Below are 16,714 nucleotides of genomic sequence, written 5' to 3' on the forward strand. Positions count from 1 at the left end.
TTTGGGGCCGAAAAATCGCGACGTCCTTCAACCGCCCTTGATGGTTTCTTGGCCTTTCCGAAATGGTGCTGTGGGCGGCGTAGTTCCTCACGGTTCAAAAGTTATGGGTTTTCCAAAGCTAGAATCGTTTTAGATCCAAAAACAAAATAAAAAGGGGTGCAACACGAGGACTTCCCGGGAGGTCACCCATCCTAGTACTACTCTCGCCCAAGCACGCTTAACTGCGGAGTTCTGATGGGATCCGGTGCATTAGTGCTGGTATGATCGCACCCGTTAGTACATGACTCGCGATTCCATATGTCCTTTCGTTCCGACAATTCGAGTGGATGGCGTGGGACCCACAAGATTTGTTGGCATTTTTTTTTCTCGAACGAAAGTGCGTCGAGATTGATGTAGAACACAACAACAACAACAACAACAACAACAAACACTCGAAAAAACGCATCGCGACTATTTTACGCTCCGTAAATTTCAGCAGCCCGTTTGAGGGTCAAAACGGCTGAATTTGGGGCCGAAAAATCGCGACGTCCTTTAACCGCCCTTGATGGTTTCTGGCCTTTCCGAAATGGTGCTGTGGGCGGCGTAGTTCCTCACGGTTCAAAAGTTATGGGTTTTCCAAAGCTAGAATCGTTTTAGATCCAAAAACAAAATAAAAAAGGGGTGCAACACGAGGACTTCCCGGGAGGTCACCCATCCTAGTACTACTCTCGCCCAAGCACGCTTAACTGCGGAGTTCTGATGGGATCCGGTGCATTAGTGCTGGTATGATCGCACCCGTTAGTACATGACTCGCGATTCCATATGTCCTTTCGTTCCGACAATTCGAGTGGATGGCGTGGGACCCACAAGATTTGTTGGCATTTTTTTTTCTCGAACAAAAGTGCGTCGAGATTGATGTAGAACACAACAACAACAACAACAACAACAACAACAACAAACACTCGAAAAAACGCATCGCGACTATTTTACGCTCCGTAAATTTCAGCAGCCCGTTTGAGGGTCAAAACGGCTGAATTTGGGGCCGAAAAATCGCGACGTCCTTTAACCGCCCTTGATGGTTTCTTGGCCTTTCCGAAATGGTGCTGTGGGCGGCGTAGTTCCTCACGGTTCAAAAGTTATGGGTTTTCCAAAGCTAGAATCGTTTTAGATCCAAAAACAAAATAAAAAAGGGGTGCAACACGAGGACTTCCCGGAGGTCACCCATCCTAGTACTACTCTCGCCCAAGCACGCTTAACTGCGGAGTTCTGATGGGATCCGGTGCATTAGTGCTGGTATGATCGCACCCGTTAGTACATGACTCGCGATTCCATATGTCCTTTCGTTCCGACAATTCGAGTGGATGGCGTGGGACCCACAAGATTTGTTGGCATTTTTTTTTCTCGAACGAAAGTGCGTCGAGATTGATGTAGAACACAACAACAACAACAACAACAACAACAAACACTCGAAAAAACGCATCGCGACTATTTTACGCTCCGTAAATTTCAGCAGCCCGTTTGAGGGTCAAAACGGCTGAAATTGGTGCCGAAAAATCGCGACGTCCTTTAACCGCCCTTGATGGTTTCTTGGCCTTTCCGAAATGGTGCTGTGGGCGGCGTAGTTCCTCACGGTTCAAAAGTTATGGGTTTTCCAAAGCTAGAATCGTTTTAGATCCAAAAACAAAATAAAAAAGGGTGCAACACGAGGACTTCCCGGGAGGTCACCCATCCTAGTACTACTCTCGCCCAAGCACGCTTAACTGCGGAGTTCTGATGGGATCCGGTGCATTAGTGCTGGTATGATCGCACCCGTTAGTACATGACTCGCGATTCCATATGTCCTTTCGTTCCGACAATTCGAGTGGATGGCGTGGGACCCACAAGATTTGTTGGCATTTTTTTTCTCGAACGAAAGGGCGTCGAGATTGATGTAGAACACAACAACAACAACAACAACAACAACATAAAACATTCGAAAAAACGCATCGCGACTATTTTACGCTCCGTAAATTTCAGCAGCCCGTTTGAGGGTCAAAACGGCTGAATTTGGGGCCGAAAAATCGCGACGTCCTTTAACCGCCCTTGATGGTTTCTGGGCCTTTCCGAAATGGTACTGTGGGCGGCGTAGTTCCTCACGGTTCAAAAGTTATGGATTTTCCAAAGCTAGAATCGTTTTAGATCCAAAAACAAAATAAAAAAGGGGTGCAACACGAGGACTTCCCGGGAGGTCACCCATCCTAGTACTACTCTCGCCCAAGCACGCTTAACTGCGGAGTTCTGATGGGATCCGGTGCATTAGTGCTGGTATGATCGCACCCGTTAGTACATGACTCGCGATTCCATATGTCCTTTCGTTCCGACAATTCGAGTGGATGGCGTGGGACCCACAAGATTTGTTGGCATTTTTTTTCTCGAACGAAAGTGCGTCGAGATTGATGTAGAACACAACAACAACAACAACAACAACAACAACACTCGAAAAAACGCATCGCGACTATTTTACGCTCCGTAAATTTCAGCAGCCCGTTTGAGGGTCAAAACGGCTGAATTTGGGGCCGAAAAATCGCGACGTCCTTTAACCGCCCTTGATGGTTTCTTGGCCTTTCCGAAATGGTGCTGTGGGCGGCGTAGTTCCTCACGGTTCAAAAGTTATGGGTTTTCCAAACCTAGAATCGTTTTACATCCAAAAACAAAATAAAAAAGGGGTGCAACACGAGGACTTCCCAGGAGGTCACCCATCCTAGTACTACTCTCGCCCAAGCACGCTTAACTGCGGAGTTCTGATGGGATCCGGTGCATTAGTGCTGGTATGATCGCACCCGTTAGTACATGACTCGCGATTCCATATGTCCTTTCGTTCCGACAATTCGAGTGGATGGCGTGGGACCCACAAGATTTGTTGGCATTTTTTTTTCTCGAACAAAAGTGCGTCGAGATTGATGTAGAACACAACAACAACAACAACAACAACAACAAAAAAACACTCGAAAAAACGCATCGCGACTATTTTACGCTCCGTAAATTTCAGCAGCCCGTTTGAGGGTCAAAACGGCTGAATTTGGGGCCGAAAAATCGCGACGTCCTTTAACCGCCCTTGATGGTTTCTGGGCCTTTCCGAAATGGTGCTGTGGGCGGCGTAGTTCCTCACGGTTCAAAAGTTATGGGTTTTCCAAAGCTAGAATCGTTTTAGATCCAAAAACAAAATAAAAAAGGGGTGCAACACGAGGACTTCCCGGGAGGTCACCCATCCTAGTACTACTCTCGCCCAAGCACGCTTAACTGCGGAGTTCTGATGGGATCCGGTGCATTAGTGCTGGTATGATCGCACCCGTTAGTACATGACTCGCGATTCCATATGTCCTTTCGTTCCGACAATTCGAGTGGATGGCGTGGGACCCACAAGATTTGTTGGCATTTTTTTTTCTCGAACAAAAGTGCGTCGAGATTGATGTAGAACACAACAACAACAACAACAACAACAACAAACACTCGAAAAAACGCATCGCGACTATTTTACGCTCCGTAAATTTCAGCAGCCCGTTTGAGGGTCAAAACGGCTGAATTTGGGGCCGAAAAATCGCGACGTCCTTTAACCGCCCTTGATGGTTTCTTGGCCTTTCCGAAATGGTGCTGTGGGCGGCGTAGTTCCTCACGGTTCAAAAGTTATGGGTTTTCCAAAGCTAGAATCGTTTTAGATCCAAAAACAAAATAAAAAGGGGTGCAACACGAGGACTTCCCGGAGGTCACCCATCCTAGTACTACTCTCGCCCAAGCACGCTTAACTGCGGAGTTCTGATGGGATCCGGTGCATTAGTGCTGGTATGATCGCACCCGTTAGTACATGACTCGCGATTCCATATGTCCTTTCGTTCCGACAATTCGAGTGGATGGCGTGGGACCCACAAGATTTGTTGGCATTTTTTTTTCTCGAACAAAAGTGCGTCGAGATTGATGTAGAACACAACAACAACAACAACAACAACAACAACACTCGAAAAAACGCATCGCGACTATTTTACGCTCCGTAAATTTCAGCAGCCCGTTTGAGGGTCAAAACGGCTGAATTTGGGGCCGAAAAATCGCGACGTCCTTTAACCGCCCTTGATGGTTTCTTGGCCTTTCCGAAATGGTGCTGTGGGCGGCGTAGTTCCTCACGGTTCAAAAGTTATGGGTTTTCCAAAGCTAGAATCGTTTTAGATCCAAAAACAAAATAAAAAAGGGGTGCAACACGAGGACTTCCCGGAGGTCACCCATCCTAGTACTACTCTCGCCCAAGCACGCTTAACTGCGGAGTTCTGATGGGATCCGGTGCATTAGTGCTGGTATGATCGCACCCGTTAGTACATGACTCGCGATTCCATATGTCCTTTCGTTCCGACAATTCGAGTGGATGGCGTGGGACCCACAAGATTTGTTGGCATTTTTTTTTCTCGAACAAAAGTGCGTCGAGATTGATGTAGAACACAACAACAACAACAACAACAACAACAACAACAAACACTCGAAAAAACGCATCGCGACTATTTTACGCTCCGTAAATTTCAGCAGCCCGTTTGAGGGTCAAAACGGCTGAATTTGGGGCCGAAAAATCGCGACGTCCTTTAACCGCCCTTGATGGTTTCTTGGCCTTTCCGAAATGGTGCTGTGGGCGGCGTAGTTCCTCACGGTTCAAAAGTTATGGGTTTTCCAAAGCTAGAATCGTTTTAGATCCAAAAACAAAATAAAAAAGGGGTGCAACACGAGGACTTCCCGGAGGTCACCCATCCTAGTACTACTCTCGCCCAAGCACGCTTAACTGCGGAGTTCTGATGGGATCCGGTGCATTAGTGCTGGTATGATCGCACCCGTTAGTACATGACTCGCGATTCCATATGTCCTTTCGTTCCGACAATTCGAGTGGATGGCGTGGGACCCACAAGATTTGTTGGCATTTTTTTTTCTCGAACAAAAGTGCGTCGAGATTGATGTAGAACACAACAACAACAACAACAACAACAACAAAACACTCGAAAAAACGCATCGCGACTATTTTACGCTCCGTAAATTTCAGCAGCCCGTTTGGAGGTCAAAACGGCTGAATTTGGGGTCGAAAAATCGCGACGTCCTTCAACCGCCCTTGATGGTTTCTTGGCCTTTCTGAAATGGTGCTGTGGGCGGCGTAGTTCCTCACGGTTCAAAAGTTATGGGTTTTCCAAAGCTAGAATCGTTTTAGATCCAAAAACAAAATAAAAAAGGGGTGCAACACGAGGACTTCCCGGGAGGTCACCCATCCTAGTACTACTCTCGCCCAAGCACGCTTAACTGCGGAGTTCTGATGGGATCCGGTGCATTAGTGCTGGTATGATCGCACCCGTTAGTACATGACTCGCGATTCCATATGTCCTTTCGTTCCGACAATTCGAGTGGATGGCGTGGGACCCACAAGATTTGTTGGCATTTTTTTTTCTCGAACGAAAGTGCGTCGAGATTGATGTAGAACACAACAACAACAACAACAACAACAACAACAAACACTCGAAAAACCGCATCGCGACTATTTTACGCTCCGTAAATTTCAGCAGCCCGTTTGAGGGTCAAAACGGCTGAATTTGGGGCCGAAAAATAGTGATGTCCTTTCACCGCCCTTGATGGTTTCTTGGCCTTTCCGAAATGGTGCTGTGGGCGGCGTAGTTCCTCACGGTTCAAAAGTTATGGGTTTTCCAAAGCTAGAATCGTTTTAGATCCAAAAACAAAATAAAAAAGGGGTGCAACACGAGGACTTCCCGGAGGTCACCCATCCTAGTACTACTCTCGCCCAAGCACGCTTAACTGCGGAGTTCTGATGGGATCCGGTGCATTAGTGCTGGTATGATCGCACCCGTTAGTACATGACTCGCGATTCCATATGTCCTTTCGTTCCGACAATTCGAGTGGATGGCGTGGGACCCACAAGATTTGTTGGCATTTTTTTTTCTCGAACAAAAGTGCGTCGAGATTGATGTAGAACACAACAACAACAACAACAACAACAAACACTCGAAAAAACGCATCGCGACTATTTTACGCTCCGTAAATTTCAGCAGCCCGTTTGAGGGTCAAAACGGCTGAATTTGGGGCCGAAAAATCGCGACGTCCTTTAACCGCCCTTGATGGTTTCTTGGCCTTTCCGAAATGGTGCTGTGGGCGGCGTAGTTCCTCACGGTTCAAAAGTTATGGGTTTTCCAAAGCTAGAATCGTTTTAGATCCAAAAACAAAATAAAAAAGGGGTGCAACACGAGGACTTCCCGGAGGTCACCCATCCTAGTACTACTCTCGCCCAAGCACGCTTAACTGCGGAGTTCTGATGGGATCCGGTGCATTAGTGCTGGTATGATCGCACCCGTTAGTACATGACTCGCGATTCCATATGTCCTTTCGTTCCGACAATTCGAGTGGATGGCGTGGGACCCACAAGATTTGTTGGCATTTTTTTTTCTCGAACGAAAGTGCGTCGAGATTGATGTAGAACACAACAACAACAACAACAACAACAACACACTCGAAAAAACGCATCGCGACTATTTTACGCTCCGTAAATTTCAGCAGCCCGTTTGAGGGTCAAAACGGCTGAATTTGGGGCCGAAAAATCGCGACGTCCTTTAACCGCCCTTGATGGTTTCTTGGCCTTTCCGAAATGGTGCTGTGGGCGGCGTAGTTCCTCACGGTTCAAAAGTTATGGGTTTTCCAAAGCTAGAATCGTTTTAGATCCAAAAACAAAATAAAAAAGGGGTGCAACACGAGGACTTCCCGGAGGTCACCCATCCTAGTACTACTCTCGCCCAAGCACGCTTAACTGCGGAGTTCTGATGGGATCCGGTGCATTAGTGCTGGTATGATCGCACCCGTTAGTACATGACTCGCGATTCCATATGTCCTTTCGTTCCGACAATTCGAGTGGATGGCGTGGGACCCACAAGATTTGTTGGCATTTTTTTTTCTCGAACAAAGTGCGTCGAGATTGATGTAGAACACAACAACAACAACAACAACAACAACAACACTCGAAAAAACGCATCGCGACTATTTTACGCTCCGTAAATTTCAGCAGCCCGTTTGAGGGTCAAAACGGCTGAATTTGGGGCCGAAAAATCGCGACGTCCTTTAACCGCCCTTGATGGTTTCTTGGCCTTTCCGAAATGGTGCTGTGGGCGGCGTAGTTCCTCACGGTTCAAAAGTTATGGGTTTTCCAAAGCTAGAATCGTTTTAGATCCAAAAACAAAATAAAAAAGGGGTGCAACACGAGGACTTCCCGGAGGTCACCCATCCTAGTACTACTCTCGCCCAAGCACGCTTAACTGCGGAGTTCTGATGGGATCCGGTGCATTAGTGCTGGTATGATCGCACCCGTTAGTACATGACTCGCGATTCCATATGTCCTTTCGTTCCGACAATTCGAGTGGATGGCGTGGGACCCACAAGATTTGTTGGCATTTTTTTTTCTCGAACAAAGTGCGTCGAGATTGATGTAGAACACAACAACAACAACAACAACAACAACAACAAACACTCGAAAAAACGCATCGCGACTATTTTACGCTCCGTAAATTTCAGCAGCCCGTTTGAGGGTCAAAACGGCTGAATTTGGGGCCGAAAAATCGCGACGTCCTTTAACCGCCCTTGATGGTTTCTTGGCCTTTCCGAAATGGTGCTGTGGGCGGCGTAGTTCCTCACGGTTCAAAAGTTATGGGTTTTCCAAAGCTAGAATCGTTTTAGATCCAAAAACAAAATAAAAAAGGGGTGCAACACGAGGACTTCCCGGGAGGTCACCCATCCTAGTACTACTCTCGCCCAAGCACGCTTAACTGCGGAGTTCTGATGGGATCCGGTGCATTAGTGCTGGTATGATCGCACCCGTTAGTACATGACTCGCGATTCCATATGTCCTTTCGTTCCGACAATTCGAGTGGATGGCGTGGGACCCACAAGATTTGTTGGCATTTTTTTTTCTCGAACGAAAAGTGCGTCGAGATTGATGTAGAACACAACAACAACAACAACAACAACAACAAACACTCGAAAAAACGCATCGCGACTATTTTACGCTCCGTAAATTTCAGCAGCCCGTTTGAGGGTCAAAACGGCTGAATTTGGGGCCGAAAAATCGCGACGTCCTTTAACCGCCCTTGATGGTTTCTTGGCCTTTCCGAAATGGTGCTGTGGGCGGCGTAGTTCCTCACGGTTCAAAAGTTATGGGTTTTCCAAAGCTAGAATCGTTTTAGATCCAAAAACAAAATAAAAAAGGGGTGCAACACGAGGACTTCCCGGAGGTCACCCATCCTAGTACTACTCTCGCCCAAGCACGCTTAACTGCGGAGTTCTGATGGGATCCGGTGCATTAGTGCTGGTATGATCGCACCCGTTAGTACATGACTCGCGATTCCATATGTCCTTTCGTTCCGACAATTCGAGTGGATGGCGTGGGACCCACAAGATTTGTTGGCATTTTTTTTTCTCGAACAAAAGTGCGTCGAGATTGATGTAGAACACAACAACAACAACAACAACAACAACAACAACACTCGAAAAAACGCATCGCGACTATTTTACGCTCCGTAAATTTCAGCAGCCCGTTTGAGGGTCAAAACGGCTGAATTTGGGGCCGAAAAATCGCGACGTCCTTTAACCGCCCTTGATGGTTTCTTGGCCTTTCCGAAATGGTGCTGTGGGCGGCGTAGTTCCTCACGGTTCAAAAGTTATGGGTTTTCCAAAGCTAGAATCGTTTTAGATCCAAAAACAAAATAAAAAAGGGGTGCAACACGAGGACTTCCCGGAGGTCACCCATCCTAGTACTACTCTCGCCCAAGCACGCTTAACTGCGGAGTTCTGATGGGATCCGGTGCATTAGTGCTGGTATGATCGCACCCGTTAGTACATGACTCGCGATTCCATATGTCCTTTCGTTCCGACAATTCGAGTGGATGGCGTGGGACCCACAAGATTTGTTGGCATTTTTTTTTCTCGAACAAAGTGCGTCGAGATTGATGTAGAACACAACAACAACAACAACAACAACAAACACTCGAAAAAACGCATCGCGACTATTTTACGCTCCGTAAATTTCAGCAGCCCGTTTGAGGGTCAAAACGGCTGAATTTGGGGCCGAAAAATCGCGACGTCCTTTAACCGCCCTTGATGGTTTCTTGGCCTTTCCGAAATGGTGCTGTGGGCGGCGTAGTTCCTCACGGTTCAAAAGTTATGGGTTTTCCAAAGCTAGAATCGTTTTAGATCCAAAAACAAAATAAAAAAGGGGTGCAACACGAGGACTTCCCGGGAGGTCACCCATCCTAGTACTACTCTCGCCCAAGCACGCTTAACTGCGGAGTTCTGATGGGATCCGGTGCATTAGTGCTGGTATGATCGCACCCGTTAGTACATGACTCGCGATTCCATATGTCCTTTCGTTCCGACAATTCGAGTGGATGGCGTGGGACCCACAAGATTTGTTGGCATTTTTTTTTCTCGAACAAAGTGCGTCGAGATTGATGTAGAACACAACAACAACAACAACAACAACAACAACAACAAACACTCGAAAAAACGCATCGCGACTATTTTACGCTCCGTAAATTTCAGCAGCCCGTTTGAGGGTCAAAACGGCTGAATTTGGGGCCGAAAAATCGCGACGTCCTTTAACCGCCCTTGATGGTTTCTTGGCCTTTCCGAAATGGTGCTGTGGGCGGCGTAGTTCCTCACGGTTCAAAAGTTATGGGTTTTCCAAAGCTAGAATCGTTTTAGATCCAAAAACAAAATAAAAAAGGGGTGCAACACGAGGACTTCCCGGAGGTCACCCATCCTAGTACTACTCTCGCCCAAGCACGCTTAACTGCGGAGTTCTGATGGGATCCGGTGCATTAGTGCTGGTATGATCGCACCCGTTAGTACATGACTCGCGATTCCATATGTCCTTTCGTTCCGACAATTCGAGTGGATGGCGTGGGACCCACAAGATTTGTTGGCATTTTTTTTTCTCGAACGAAAGTGCGTCGAGATTGATGTAGAACACAACAACAACAACAACAACAACAACAACACACTCGAAAAAACGCATCGCGACTATTTTACGCTCCGTAAATTTCAGCAGCCCGTTTGAGGGTCAAAACGGCTGAATTTGGGGCCGAAAAATCGCGACGTCCTTTAACCGCCCTTGATGGTTTCTGGCCTTTCCGAAATGGTGCTGTGGGCGGCGTAGTTCCTCACGGTTCAAAAGTTATGGGTTTTCCAAAGCTAGAATCGTTTTAGATCCAAAAACAAAATAAAAAAGGGGTGCAACACGAGGACTTCCCGGAGGTCACCCATCCTAGTACTACTCTCGCCCAAGCACGCTTAACTGCGGAGTTCTGATGGGATCCGGTGCATTAGTGCTGGTATGATCGCACCCGTTAGTACATGACTCGCGATTCCATATGTCCTTTCGTTCCGACAATTCGAGTGGATGGCGTGGGACCCACAAGATTTGTTGGCATTTTTTTTTCTCGAACGAAAGTGCGTCGAGATTGATGTAGAACACAACAACAACAACAACAACAACAACAACAAACACTCGAAAAACCGCATCGCGACTATTTTACGCTCCGTAAATTTCAGCAGCCTGTTTGAGGGTCAAAACGGCTGAATTTGGGGCCGAAAAATCGTGACGTCCTTTAACCGCCCTTGATGGTTTCTGGTCCTTTCCGAATAGGTGCTGTGGGCGGCGTAGTTCCTCACGGTTCAAAAGTTATGGGTTTTCCAAAGCTAGAATCGTTTTAGATCCAAAAACAAAATAAAAAAGGGGTGCAACACGAGGACTTCCCGGAGGTCACCCATCCTAGTACTACTCTCGCCCAAGCACGCTTAACTGCGGAGTTCTGATGGGATCCGGTGCATTAGTGCTGGTATGATCGCACCCGTTAGTACATGACTCGCGATTCCATATGTCCTTTCGTTCCGACAATTCGAGTGGATGGCGTGGGACCCACAAGATTTGTTGGCATTTTTTTTTCTCGAACGAAAGTGCGTCGAGATTGATGTAGAACACAACAACAACAACAACAACAACAACAACACACTCGAAAAAACGCATCGCGACTATTTTACGCTCCGTAAATTTCAGCAGCCCGTTTGAGGGTCAAAACGGCTGAATTTGGGGCCGAAAAATCGCGACGTCCTTTAACCGCCCTTGATGGTTTCTTGGCCTTTCCGAAATGGTGCTGTGGGCGGCGTAGTTCCTCACGGTTCAAAAGTTATGGGTTTTCCAAAGCTAGAATCGTTTTAGATCCAAAAACAAAATAAAAAAGGGGTGCAACACGAGGACTTCCCGGAGGTCACCCATCCTAGTACTACTCTCGCCCAAGCACGCTTAACTGCGGAGTTCTGATGGGATCCGGTGCATTAGTGCTGGTATGATCGCACCCGTTAGTACATGACTCGCGATTCCATATGTCCTTTCGTTCCGACAATTCGAGTGGATGGCGTGGGACCCACAAGATTTGTTGGCATTTTTTTTCTCGAACGAAAGTGCGTCGAGATTGATGTAGAACACAACAACAACAACAACAACAACAACACACTCGAAAAAACGCATCGCGACTATTTTACGCTCCGTAAATTTCAGCAGCCCGTTTGAGGGTCAAAACGGCTGAATTTGGGGCCGAAAAATCGCGACGTCCTTTAACCGCCCTTGATGGTTTCTTGGCCTTTCCGAAATGGTGCTGTGGGCGGCGTAGTTCCTCACGGTTCAAAAGTTATGGGTTTTCCAAAGCTAGAATCGTTTTAGATCCAAAAACAAAATAAAAAAGGGGTGCAACACGAGGACTTCCCAGGAGGTCACCCATCCTAGTACTACTCTCGCCCAAGCACGCTTAACTGCGGAGTTCTGATGGGATCCGGAGCATTAGTGCTGGTATGATCGCACCCGTTAGTACATGACTCGCGATTCCATATGTCCTTTCGTTCCGACAATTCGAGTGGATGGCGTGGGACCCACAAGATTTGTTGGCATTTTTTTTTCTCGAACGAAAGTGTGTCGAGATTGATGTAGAACACAACAACAACAACAAAAACAAACAACACTCGAAAAAACGCATCGCGACTATTTTACGCTCCGTAAATTTCAGCAGCCCGTTTGAGGGTCAAAACGGCTGAATTTGGGGCCGAAAAATCGCGACGTCCTTCAACCGCCCTTGATGGTTTCTTGGCCTTTCTGAAATGGTGCTGTGGGCGGCGTAGTTCCTCACGGTTCAAAAGTTATGGGTTTTCCAAAGCTAGAATCGTTTTAGATCCAAAAACAAAATAAAAAAGGGGTGCAACACGAGGACTTCCCGGGAGGTCACCCATCCTAGTACTACTCTCGCCCAAGCACGCTTAACTGCGGAGTTCTGATGGGATCCGGTGCATTAGTGCTGGTATGATCGCACCCGTTAGTACATGACTCGCGATTCCATATGTCCTTTCGTTCCGACAATTCGAGTGGATGGCGTGGGACCCACAAGATTTGTTGGCATTTTTTTTTCTCGAACAAAGTGCGTCGAGATTGATGTAGAACACAACAACAACAACAACAACAACAACAACACAAACACTCGAAAAAACGCATCGCGACTATTTTACGCTCCGTAAATTTCAGCAGCCCGTTTGAGGGTCAAAACGGCTGAATTTGGGGCCGAAAAATCGCGACGTCCTTTAACCGCCCTTGATGGTTTCTGGCCTTTCCGAAATGGTGCTGTGGGCGGCGTAGTTCCTCACGGTTCAAAAGTTATGGGTTTTCCAAAGCTAGAATCGTTTTAGATCCAAAAACAAAATAAAAAAGGGGTGCAACACGAGGACTTCCCGGAGGTCACCCATCCTAGTACTACTCTCGCCCAAGCACGCTTAACTGCGGAGTTCTGATGGGATCCGGTGCATTAGTGCTGGTATGATCGCACCCGTTAGTACATGACTCGCGATTCCATATGTCCTTTCGTTCCGACAATTCGAGTGGATGGCGTGGGACCCACAAGATTTGTTGGCATTTTTTTTTCTCGAACGAAAGTGCGTCGAGATTGATGTAGAACACAACAACAACAACAACAACAACAACAAACACTCGAAAAAACGCATCGCGACTATTTTACGCTCCGTAAATTTCAGCAGCCCGTTTGAGGGTCAAAACGGCTGAATTTGGGGCCGAAAAATCGCGACGTCCTTTAACCGCCCTTGATGGTTTCTTGGCCTTTCCGAAATGGTGCTGTGGGCGGCGTAGTTCCTCACGGTTCAAAAGTTATGGGTTTTCCAAAGCTAGAATCGTTTTAGATCCAAAAACAAAATAAAAAAGGGGTGCAACACGAGGACTTCCCGGGAGGTCACCCATCCTAGTACTACTCTCGCCCAAGCACGCTTAACTGCGGAGTTCTGATGGGATCCGGTGCATTAGTGCTGGTATGATCGCACCCGTTAGTACATGACTCGCGATTCCATATGTCCTTTCGTTCCGACAATTCGAGTGGATGGCGTGGGACCCACAAGATTTGTTGGCATTTTTTTTCTCGAACAAAAGTGCGTCGAGATTGATGTAGAACACAACAACACAACAACAACAACAACAAACACTCGAAAAAACGCATCGCGACTATTTTACGCTCCGTAAATTTCAGCAGCCCGTTTGAGGGTCAAAACGGCTGAATTTGGGGCCGAAAAATCGCGACGTCCTTTAACCGCCCTTGATGGTTTCTTGGCCTTTCCGAAATGGTGCTGTGGGCGGCGTAGTTCCTCACGGTTCAAAAGTTATGGGTTTTCCAAAGCTAGAATCGTTTTAGATCCAAAAACAAAATAAAAAAGGGGTGCAACACGAGGACTTCCCGGGAGGTCACCCATCCTAGTACTACTCTCGCCCAAGCACGCTTAACTGCGGAGTTCTGATGGGATCCGGTGCATTAGTGCTGGTATGATCGCACCCGTTAGTACATGACTCGCGATTCCATATGTCCTTTCGTTCCGACAATTCGAGTGGATGGCGTGGGACCCACAAGATTTGTTGGCATTTTTTTTTCTCGAACGAAAGTGCGTCGAGATTGATGTAGAACACAACAACAACAACAACAACAACAAACACTCGAAAAAACGCATCGCGACTATTTTACGCTCCGTAAATTTCAGCAGCCCGTTTGAGGGTCAAAACGGCTGAATTTGGGGCCGAAAAATCGCGACGTCCTTTAACCGCCCTTGATGGTTTCTGGCCTTTCCGAAATGGTGCTGTGGGCGGCGTAGTTCCTCACGGTTCAAAAGTTATGGGTTTTCCAAAGCTAGAATCGTTTTAGATCCAAAAACAAAATAAAAAAGGGGTGCAACACGAGGACTTCCCGGGAGGTCACCCATCCTAGTACTACTCTCGCCCAAGCACGCTTAACTGCGGAGTTCTGATGGGATCCGGTGCATTAGTGCTGGTATGATCGCACCCGTTAGTACATGACTCGTGATTCCATATGTCCTTTCGTTCCGACAATTCGAGTGGATGGCGTGGGACCCACAAGATTTGTTGGCATTTTTTTTTCTCGAACAAAAGTGCGTCGAGATTTATGTAGAACACAACAACAACAACAACAACAACAACAAAAAACACTCGAAAAAACGCATCGCGACTAATTTACGCTCCGTAAATTTCAGCAGCCCGTTTGGAGGTCAAAACGGCTGAATTTGGGGCCGAAAAATTGCGACGTCCTTTAATCGCCCTTGATGGTTTCTTGGCCTTTCCGAAATGGTGCTGTGGGCGGCGTAGTTCCTCACGGTTCAAAAGTTATGGGTTTTCCAAAGCTAGAATCGTTTTAGATCCAAAAACAAAATAAAAAGGGGTGCAACACGAGGACTTCCCGGGAGGTCACCCATCCTAGTACTACTACTACTCTCGCCCAGCACGCTTAACTGCGGAGTTCTGATGGGATCCGGTGCATTAGTGCTGGTATGATCGCACCCGTTAGTACATGACTCGCGATTCCATATGTCCTTTCGTTCCGACAATTCGAGTGGATGGCGTGGGACCCACAAGATTTGTTGGCATTTTTTTTTTCTCGAACGAAAGTGCGTCGAGATTGATGTAGAACACAACAAACAACAACAACAACAACAAACAAACACTCGAAAAACGCATCGCGACTATTTTACGCTCCGTAAATTTCAGCAGCCCGTTTGAGGGTCAAAACGGCTGAATTTGGGGCCGAAAAATCGCGACGTCCTTTAACCGCCCTTGATGGTTTCTGGGCCTTTCCGAAATGGTGCTGTGGGCGGCGTAGTTCCTCACGGTTCAAAAGGGTAAAGTTATGGGTTTTCCAAAGCTAGAATCGTTTTAGATCCAAAAACAAAATAAAAAAAGGGGTGCAACACGAGGACTTCCCGGAGGTCACCCTTCCTGGTACTACTCTCGCCCAAGCACGCTTAACTGCGGAGTTCTGATGGGATCCGGTGCATTAGTGCTGGTATGATCACACCCGTTAATACATGACTCGCGATTCCATATGTCCTTTCGTTCCGACAATTCGAGTGGATGGCGTGGGACCCACAAGATTTGTTGGCATTTTTTTTCTCGAACGAAAGTGCGTCGAGATTGATGTAGAACACAACAACAACAACAACAACAACAACAACAACAACAAACATTCGAAAAAACGCATCGCGACTATTTTACGCTCCGTAAATTTCAGCAGCCCGTTTGAGGGTCAAAACGGCTGAATTTGGGGCCGAAAAATCGCGACGTCCTTTAACCGCCCTTGATGGTTTCTGGGCCTTTCCGAAATGGTGCTGTGGGCGGCGTAGTTCCTCACGGTTCAAAATTTATGGATTTTCCAAAGCTAGAATCGTTTTAGATCCAAAAACAAAATAAAAAAGGGGTGCAACACGAGGACTTCCCGGAGGTCACCCATCCTAGTACTACTCTCGCCCAAGCACGCTTAACTGCGGAGTTCTGATGGGATCCGGTGCATTAGTGCTGGTATGATCGCACCCGTTAGTACATGACTCGCGATTCCATATGTCCTTTCGTTCCGACAATTCGAGTGGATGGCGTGGGACCCACAAGATTTGTTGGCATTTTTTTTCTCGAACGAAAGTGCGTCGAGATTGATGTAGAACACAACACAACAACAACAACAACAACAACACTCGAAAAAACGCATCGCGACTATTTTACGCTCCGTAAATTTCAGCAGCCCGTTTGAGGGTCAAAACGGCTGAATTTGGGGCCGAAAAATCGTGACGTCCTTTAACCGCCCTTGATGGTTTCTGGGCCTTTCCGAAATGGTGCTGTGGGCGGCGTAGTTCCTCACGGTTCAAAAGTTAGGGGTTTTTCCAAAGCTAGAATCGTTTTAGATCCAAAAACAAAATAAAAAAGGGTGCAACACGAGGACTTCCCGTGAGGTCACCCATCCTAGTACTACTCTCGCCCAAGCACGCTTAACTGCGGAGTTCTGATGGGATCCGGTGCATTAGTGCTGGTATGATCGCACCCGTTAGTACATGACTCGCGATTCCATATGTCCTTTTCGTTCCGACAATTCGAGTGGATGGCGTGGGACCCACAAGATTTGTTGGCATTTTTTTTTCTCGAACGAAAGTGCGTCGAGATTGATGTAGAACACAACAAAACACAACAACAACAACAACAACAAACACTCGAAAAAACGCATCGCGACTATTTAACGCTCCGTAAATTTCAGCAGCCCGTTTGAGGGTCAAAACGGCTGAAATTGGGGCCGAAAAATCGCGACGTCTTTAA

At 47.1% G+C, this 16,714-nt stretch overlaps 33 non-coding genes across 33 annotated transcripts; all 33 read right to left on the reverse strand.

Annotated features, from left to right (window-relative positions):
- Nucleotides 1-153: 153 nt before the first annotated feature.
- LOC117129480 lies at nucleotides 154-272 on the reverse strand. Its single transcript, XR_004453124.1, has one exon. It is a non-coding gene; the product is annotated as a 5S ribosomal RNA (ribosomal RNA).
- Nucleotides 273-657: 385 nt separating this feature from the next.
- LOC117129481 lies at nucleotides 658-776 on the reverse strand. Its single transcript, XR_004453125.1, has one exon. It is a non-coding gene; the product is annotated as a 5S ribosomal RNA (ribosomal RNA).
- Nucleotides 777-1,168: 392 nt separating this feature from the next.
- LOC117129508 lies at nucleotides 1,169-1,286 on the reverse strand. Its single transcript, XR_004453152.1, has one exon. It is a non-coding gene; the product is annotated as a 5S ribosomal RNA (ribosomal RNA).
- A 385-nt stretch (nucleotides 1,287-1,671) lies between these two features.
- Nucleotides 1,672-1,790, reverse strand: LOC117129494. Its single transcript, XR_004453138.1, has one exon. It is a non-coding gene; the product is annotated as a 5S ribosomal RNA (ribosomal RNA).
- Nucleotides 1,791-2,178: 388 nt separating this feature from the next.
- LOC117129482 lies at nucleotides 2,179-2,297 on the reverse strand. The gene has a single exon (XR_004453126.1). It is a non-coding gene; the product is annotated as a 5S ribosomal RNA (ribosomal RNA).
- Nucleotides 2,298-2,681: 384 nt separating this feature from the next.
- LOC117129389 lies at nucleotides 2,682-2,800 on the reverse strand. Its single transcript, XR_004453038.1, has one exon. It is a non-coding gene; the product is annotated as a 5S ribosomal RNA (ribosomal RNA).
- A 390-nt stretch (nucleotides 2,801-3,190) lies between these two features.
- Nucleotides 3,191-3,309, reverse strand: LOC117129483. The gene has a single exon (XR_004453127.1). It is a non-coding gene; the product is annotated as a 5S ribosomal RNA (ribosomal RNA).
- Nucleotides 3,310-3,694: 385 nt separating this feature from the next.
- Nucleotides 3,695-3,812, reverse strand: LOC117129510. The gene has a single exon (XR_004453154.1). It is a non-coding gene; the product is annotated as a 5S ribosomal RNA (ribosomal RNA).
- A 385-nt stretch (nucleotides 3,813-4,197) lies between these two features.
- Nucleotides 4,198-4,315, reverse strand: LOC117129511. Its single transcript, XR_004453155.1, has one exon. It is a non-coding gene; the product is annotated as a 5S ribosomal RNA (ribosomal RNA).
- A 392-nt stretch (nucleotides 4,316-4,707) lies between these two features.
- Nucleotides 4,708-4,825, reverse strand: LOC117129512. Its single transcript, XR_004453156.1, has one exon. It is a non-coding gene; the product is annotated as a 5S ribosomal RNA (ribosomal RNA).
- A 387-nt stretch (nucleotides 4,826-5,212) lies between these two features.
- Nucleotides 5,213-5,331, reverse strand: LOC117129484. The gene has a single exon (XR_004453128.1). It is a non-coding gene; the product is annotated as a 5S ribosomal RNA (ribosomal RNA).
- A 389-nt stretch (nucleotides 5,332-5,720) lies between these two features.
- LOC117129513 lies at nucleotides 5,721-5,838 on the reverse strand. Its single transcript, XR_004453157.1, has one exon. It is a non-coding gene; the product is annotated as a 5S ribosomal RNA (ribosomal RNA).
- A 383-nt stretch (nucleotides 5,839-6,221) lies between these two features.
- Nucleotides 6,222-6,339, reverse strand: LOC117129514. The gene has a single exon (XR_004453158.1). It is a non-coding gene; the product is annotated as a 5S ribosomal RNA (ribosomal RNA).
- Nucleotides 6,340-6,723: 384 nt separating this feature from the next.
- LOC117129344 lies at nucleotides 6,724-6,841 on the reverse strand. Its single transcript, XR_004452995.1, has one exon. It is a non-coding gene; the product is annotated as a 5S ribosomal RNA (ribosomal RNA).
- A 384-nt stretch (nucleotides 6,842-7,225) lies between these two features.
- Nucleotides 7,226-7,343, reverse strand: LOC117129345. The gene has a single exon (XR_004452996.1). It is a non-coding gene; the product is annotated as a 5S ribosomal RNA (ribosomal RNA).
- Nucleotides 7,344-7,731: 388 nt separating this feature from the next.
- LOC117129485 lies at nucleotides 7,732-7,850 on the reverse strand. The gene has a single exon (XR_004453129.1). It is a non-coding gene; the product is annotated as a 5S ribosomal RNA (ribosomal RNA).
- A 387-nt stretch (nucleotides 7,851-8,237) lies between these two features.
- On the reverse strand, nucleotides 8,238-8,355 carry LOC117129346. The gene has a single exon (XR_004452997.1). It is a non-coding gene; the product is annotated as a 5S ribosomal RNA (ribosomal RNA).
- A 388-nt stretch (nucleotides 8,356-8,743) lies between these two features.
- Nucleotides 8,744-8,861, reverse strand: LOC117129347. The gene has a single exon (XR_004452998.1). It is a non-coding gene; the product is annotated as a 5S ribosomal RNA (ribosomal RNA).
- Nucleotides 8,862-9,243: 382 nt separating this feature from the next.
- On the reverse strand, nucleotides 9,244-9,362 carry LOC117129486. Its single transcript, XR_004453130.1, has one exon. It is a non-coding gene; the product is annotated as a 5S ribosomal RNA (ribosomal RNA).
- Nucleotides 9,363-9,753: 391 nt separating this feature from the next.
- LOC117129348 lies at nucleotides 9,754-9,871 on the reverse strand. The gene has a single exon (XR_004452999.1). It is a non-coding gene; the product is annotated as a 5S ribosomal RNA (ribosomal RNA).
- A 386-nt stretch (nucleotides 9,872-10,257) lies between these two features.
- Nucleotides 10,258-10,375, reverse strand: LOC117129350. The gene has a single exon (XR_004453001.1). It is a non-coding gene; the product is annotated as a 5S ribosomal RNA (ribosomal RNA).
- Nucleotides 10,376-10,764: 389 nt separating this feature from the next.
- On the reverse strand, nucleotides 10,765-10,882 carry LOC117129351. Its single transcript, XR_004453002.1, has one exon. It is a non-coding gene; the product is annotated as a 5S ribosomal RNA (ribosomal RNA).
- Nucleotides 10,883-11,269: 387 nt separating this feature from the next.
- On the reverse strand, nucleotides 11,270-11,387 carry LOC117129352. Its single transcript, XR_004453003.1, has one exon. It is a non-coding gene; the product is annotated as a 5S ribosomal RNA (ribosomal RNA).
- Nucleotides 11,388-11,770: 383 nt separating this feature from the next.
- On the reverse strand, nucleotides 11,771-11,889 carry LOC117129493. The gene has a single exon (XR_004453137.1). It is a non-coding gene; the product is annotated as a 5S ribosomal RNA (ribosomal RNA).
- A 383-nt stretch (nucleotides 11,890-12,272) lies between these two features.
- Nucleotides 12,273-12,391, reverse strand: LOC117129488. Its single transcript, XR_004453132.1, has one exon. It is a non-coding gene; the product is annotated as a 5S ribosomal RNA (ribosomal RNA).
- Nucleotides 12,392-12,780: 389 nt separating this feature from the next.
- Nucleotides 12,781-12,898, reverse strand: LOC117129353. The gene has a single exon (XR_004453004.1). It is a non-coding gene; the product is annotated as a 5S ribosomal RNA (ribosomal RNA).
- A 386-nt stretch (nucleotides 12,899-13,284) lies between these two features.
- Nucleotides 13,285-13,403, reverse strand: LOC117129489. Its single transcript, XR_004453133.1, has one exon. It is a non-coding gene; the product is annotated as a 5S ribosomal RNA (ribosomal RNA).
- Nucleotides 13,404-13,787: 384 nt separating this feature from the next.
- Nucleotides 13,788-13,906, reverse strand: LOC117129490. The gene has a single exon (XR_004453134.1). It is a non-coding gene; the product is annotated as a 5S ribosomal RNA (ribosomal RNA).
- A 382-nt stretch (nucleotides 13,907-14,288) lies between these two features.
- LOC117129491 lies at nucleotides 14,289-14,407 on the reverse strand. Its single transcript, XR_004453135.1, has one exon. It is a non-coding gene; the product is annotated as a 5S ribosomal RNA (ribosomal RNA).
- Nucleotides 14,408-14,795: 388 nt separating this feature from the next.
- LOC117129367 lies at nucleotides 14,796-14,919 on the reverse strand. Its single transcript, XR_004453018.1, has one exon. It is a non-coding gene; the product is annotated as a 5S ribosomal RNA (ribosomal RNA).
- Nucleotides 14,920-15,315: 396 nt separating this feature from the next.
- On the reverse strand, nucleotides 15,316-15,433 carry LOC117129363. Its single transcript, XR_004453014.1, has one exon. It is a non-coding gene; the product is annotated as a 5S ribosomal RNA (ribosomal RNA).
- Nucleotides 15,434-15,827: 394 nt separating this feature from the next.
- Nucleotides 15,828-15,945, reverse strand: LOC117129354. The gene has a single exon (XR_004453005.1). It is a non-coding gene; the product is annotated as a 5S ribosomal RNA (ribosomal RNA).
- A 383-nt stretch (nucleotides 15,946-16,328) lies between these two features.
- Nucleotides 16,329-16,447, reverse strand: LOC117129495. Its single transcript, XR_004453139.1, has one exon. It is a non-coding gene; the product is annotated as a 5S ribosomal RNA (ribosomal RNA).
- Between the last annotated feature and the right edge of the window lie 267 nt (nucleotides 16,448-16,714).

This window comes from Brassica rapa, chromosome A10 (assembly GCF_000309985.2).
Source record: "Brassica rapa cultivar Chiifu-401-42 chromosome A10, CAAS_Brap_v3.01, whole genome shotgun sequence".
Taxonomy (NCBI): Eukaryota; Viridiplantae; Streptophyta; class Magnoliopsida; order Brassicales; family Brassicaceae; genus Brassica; species Brassica rapa.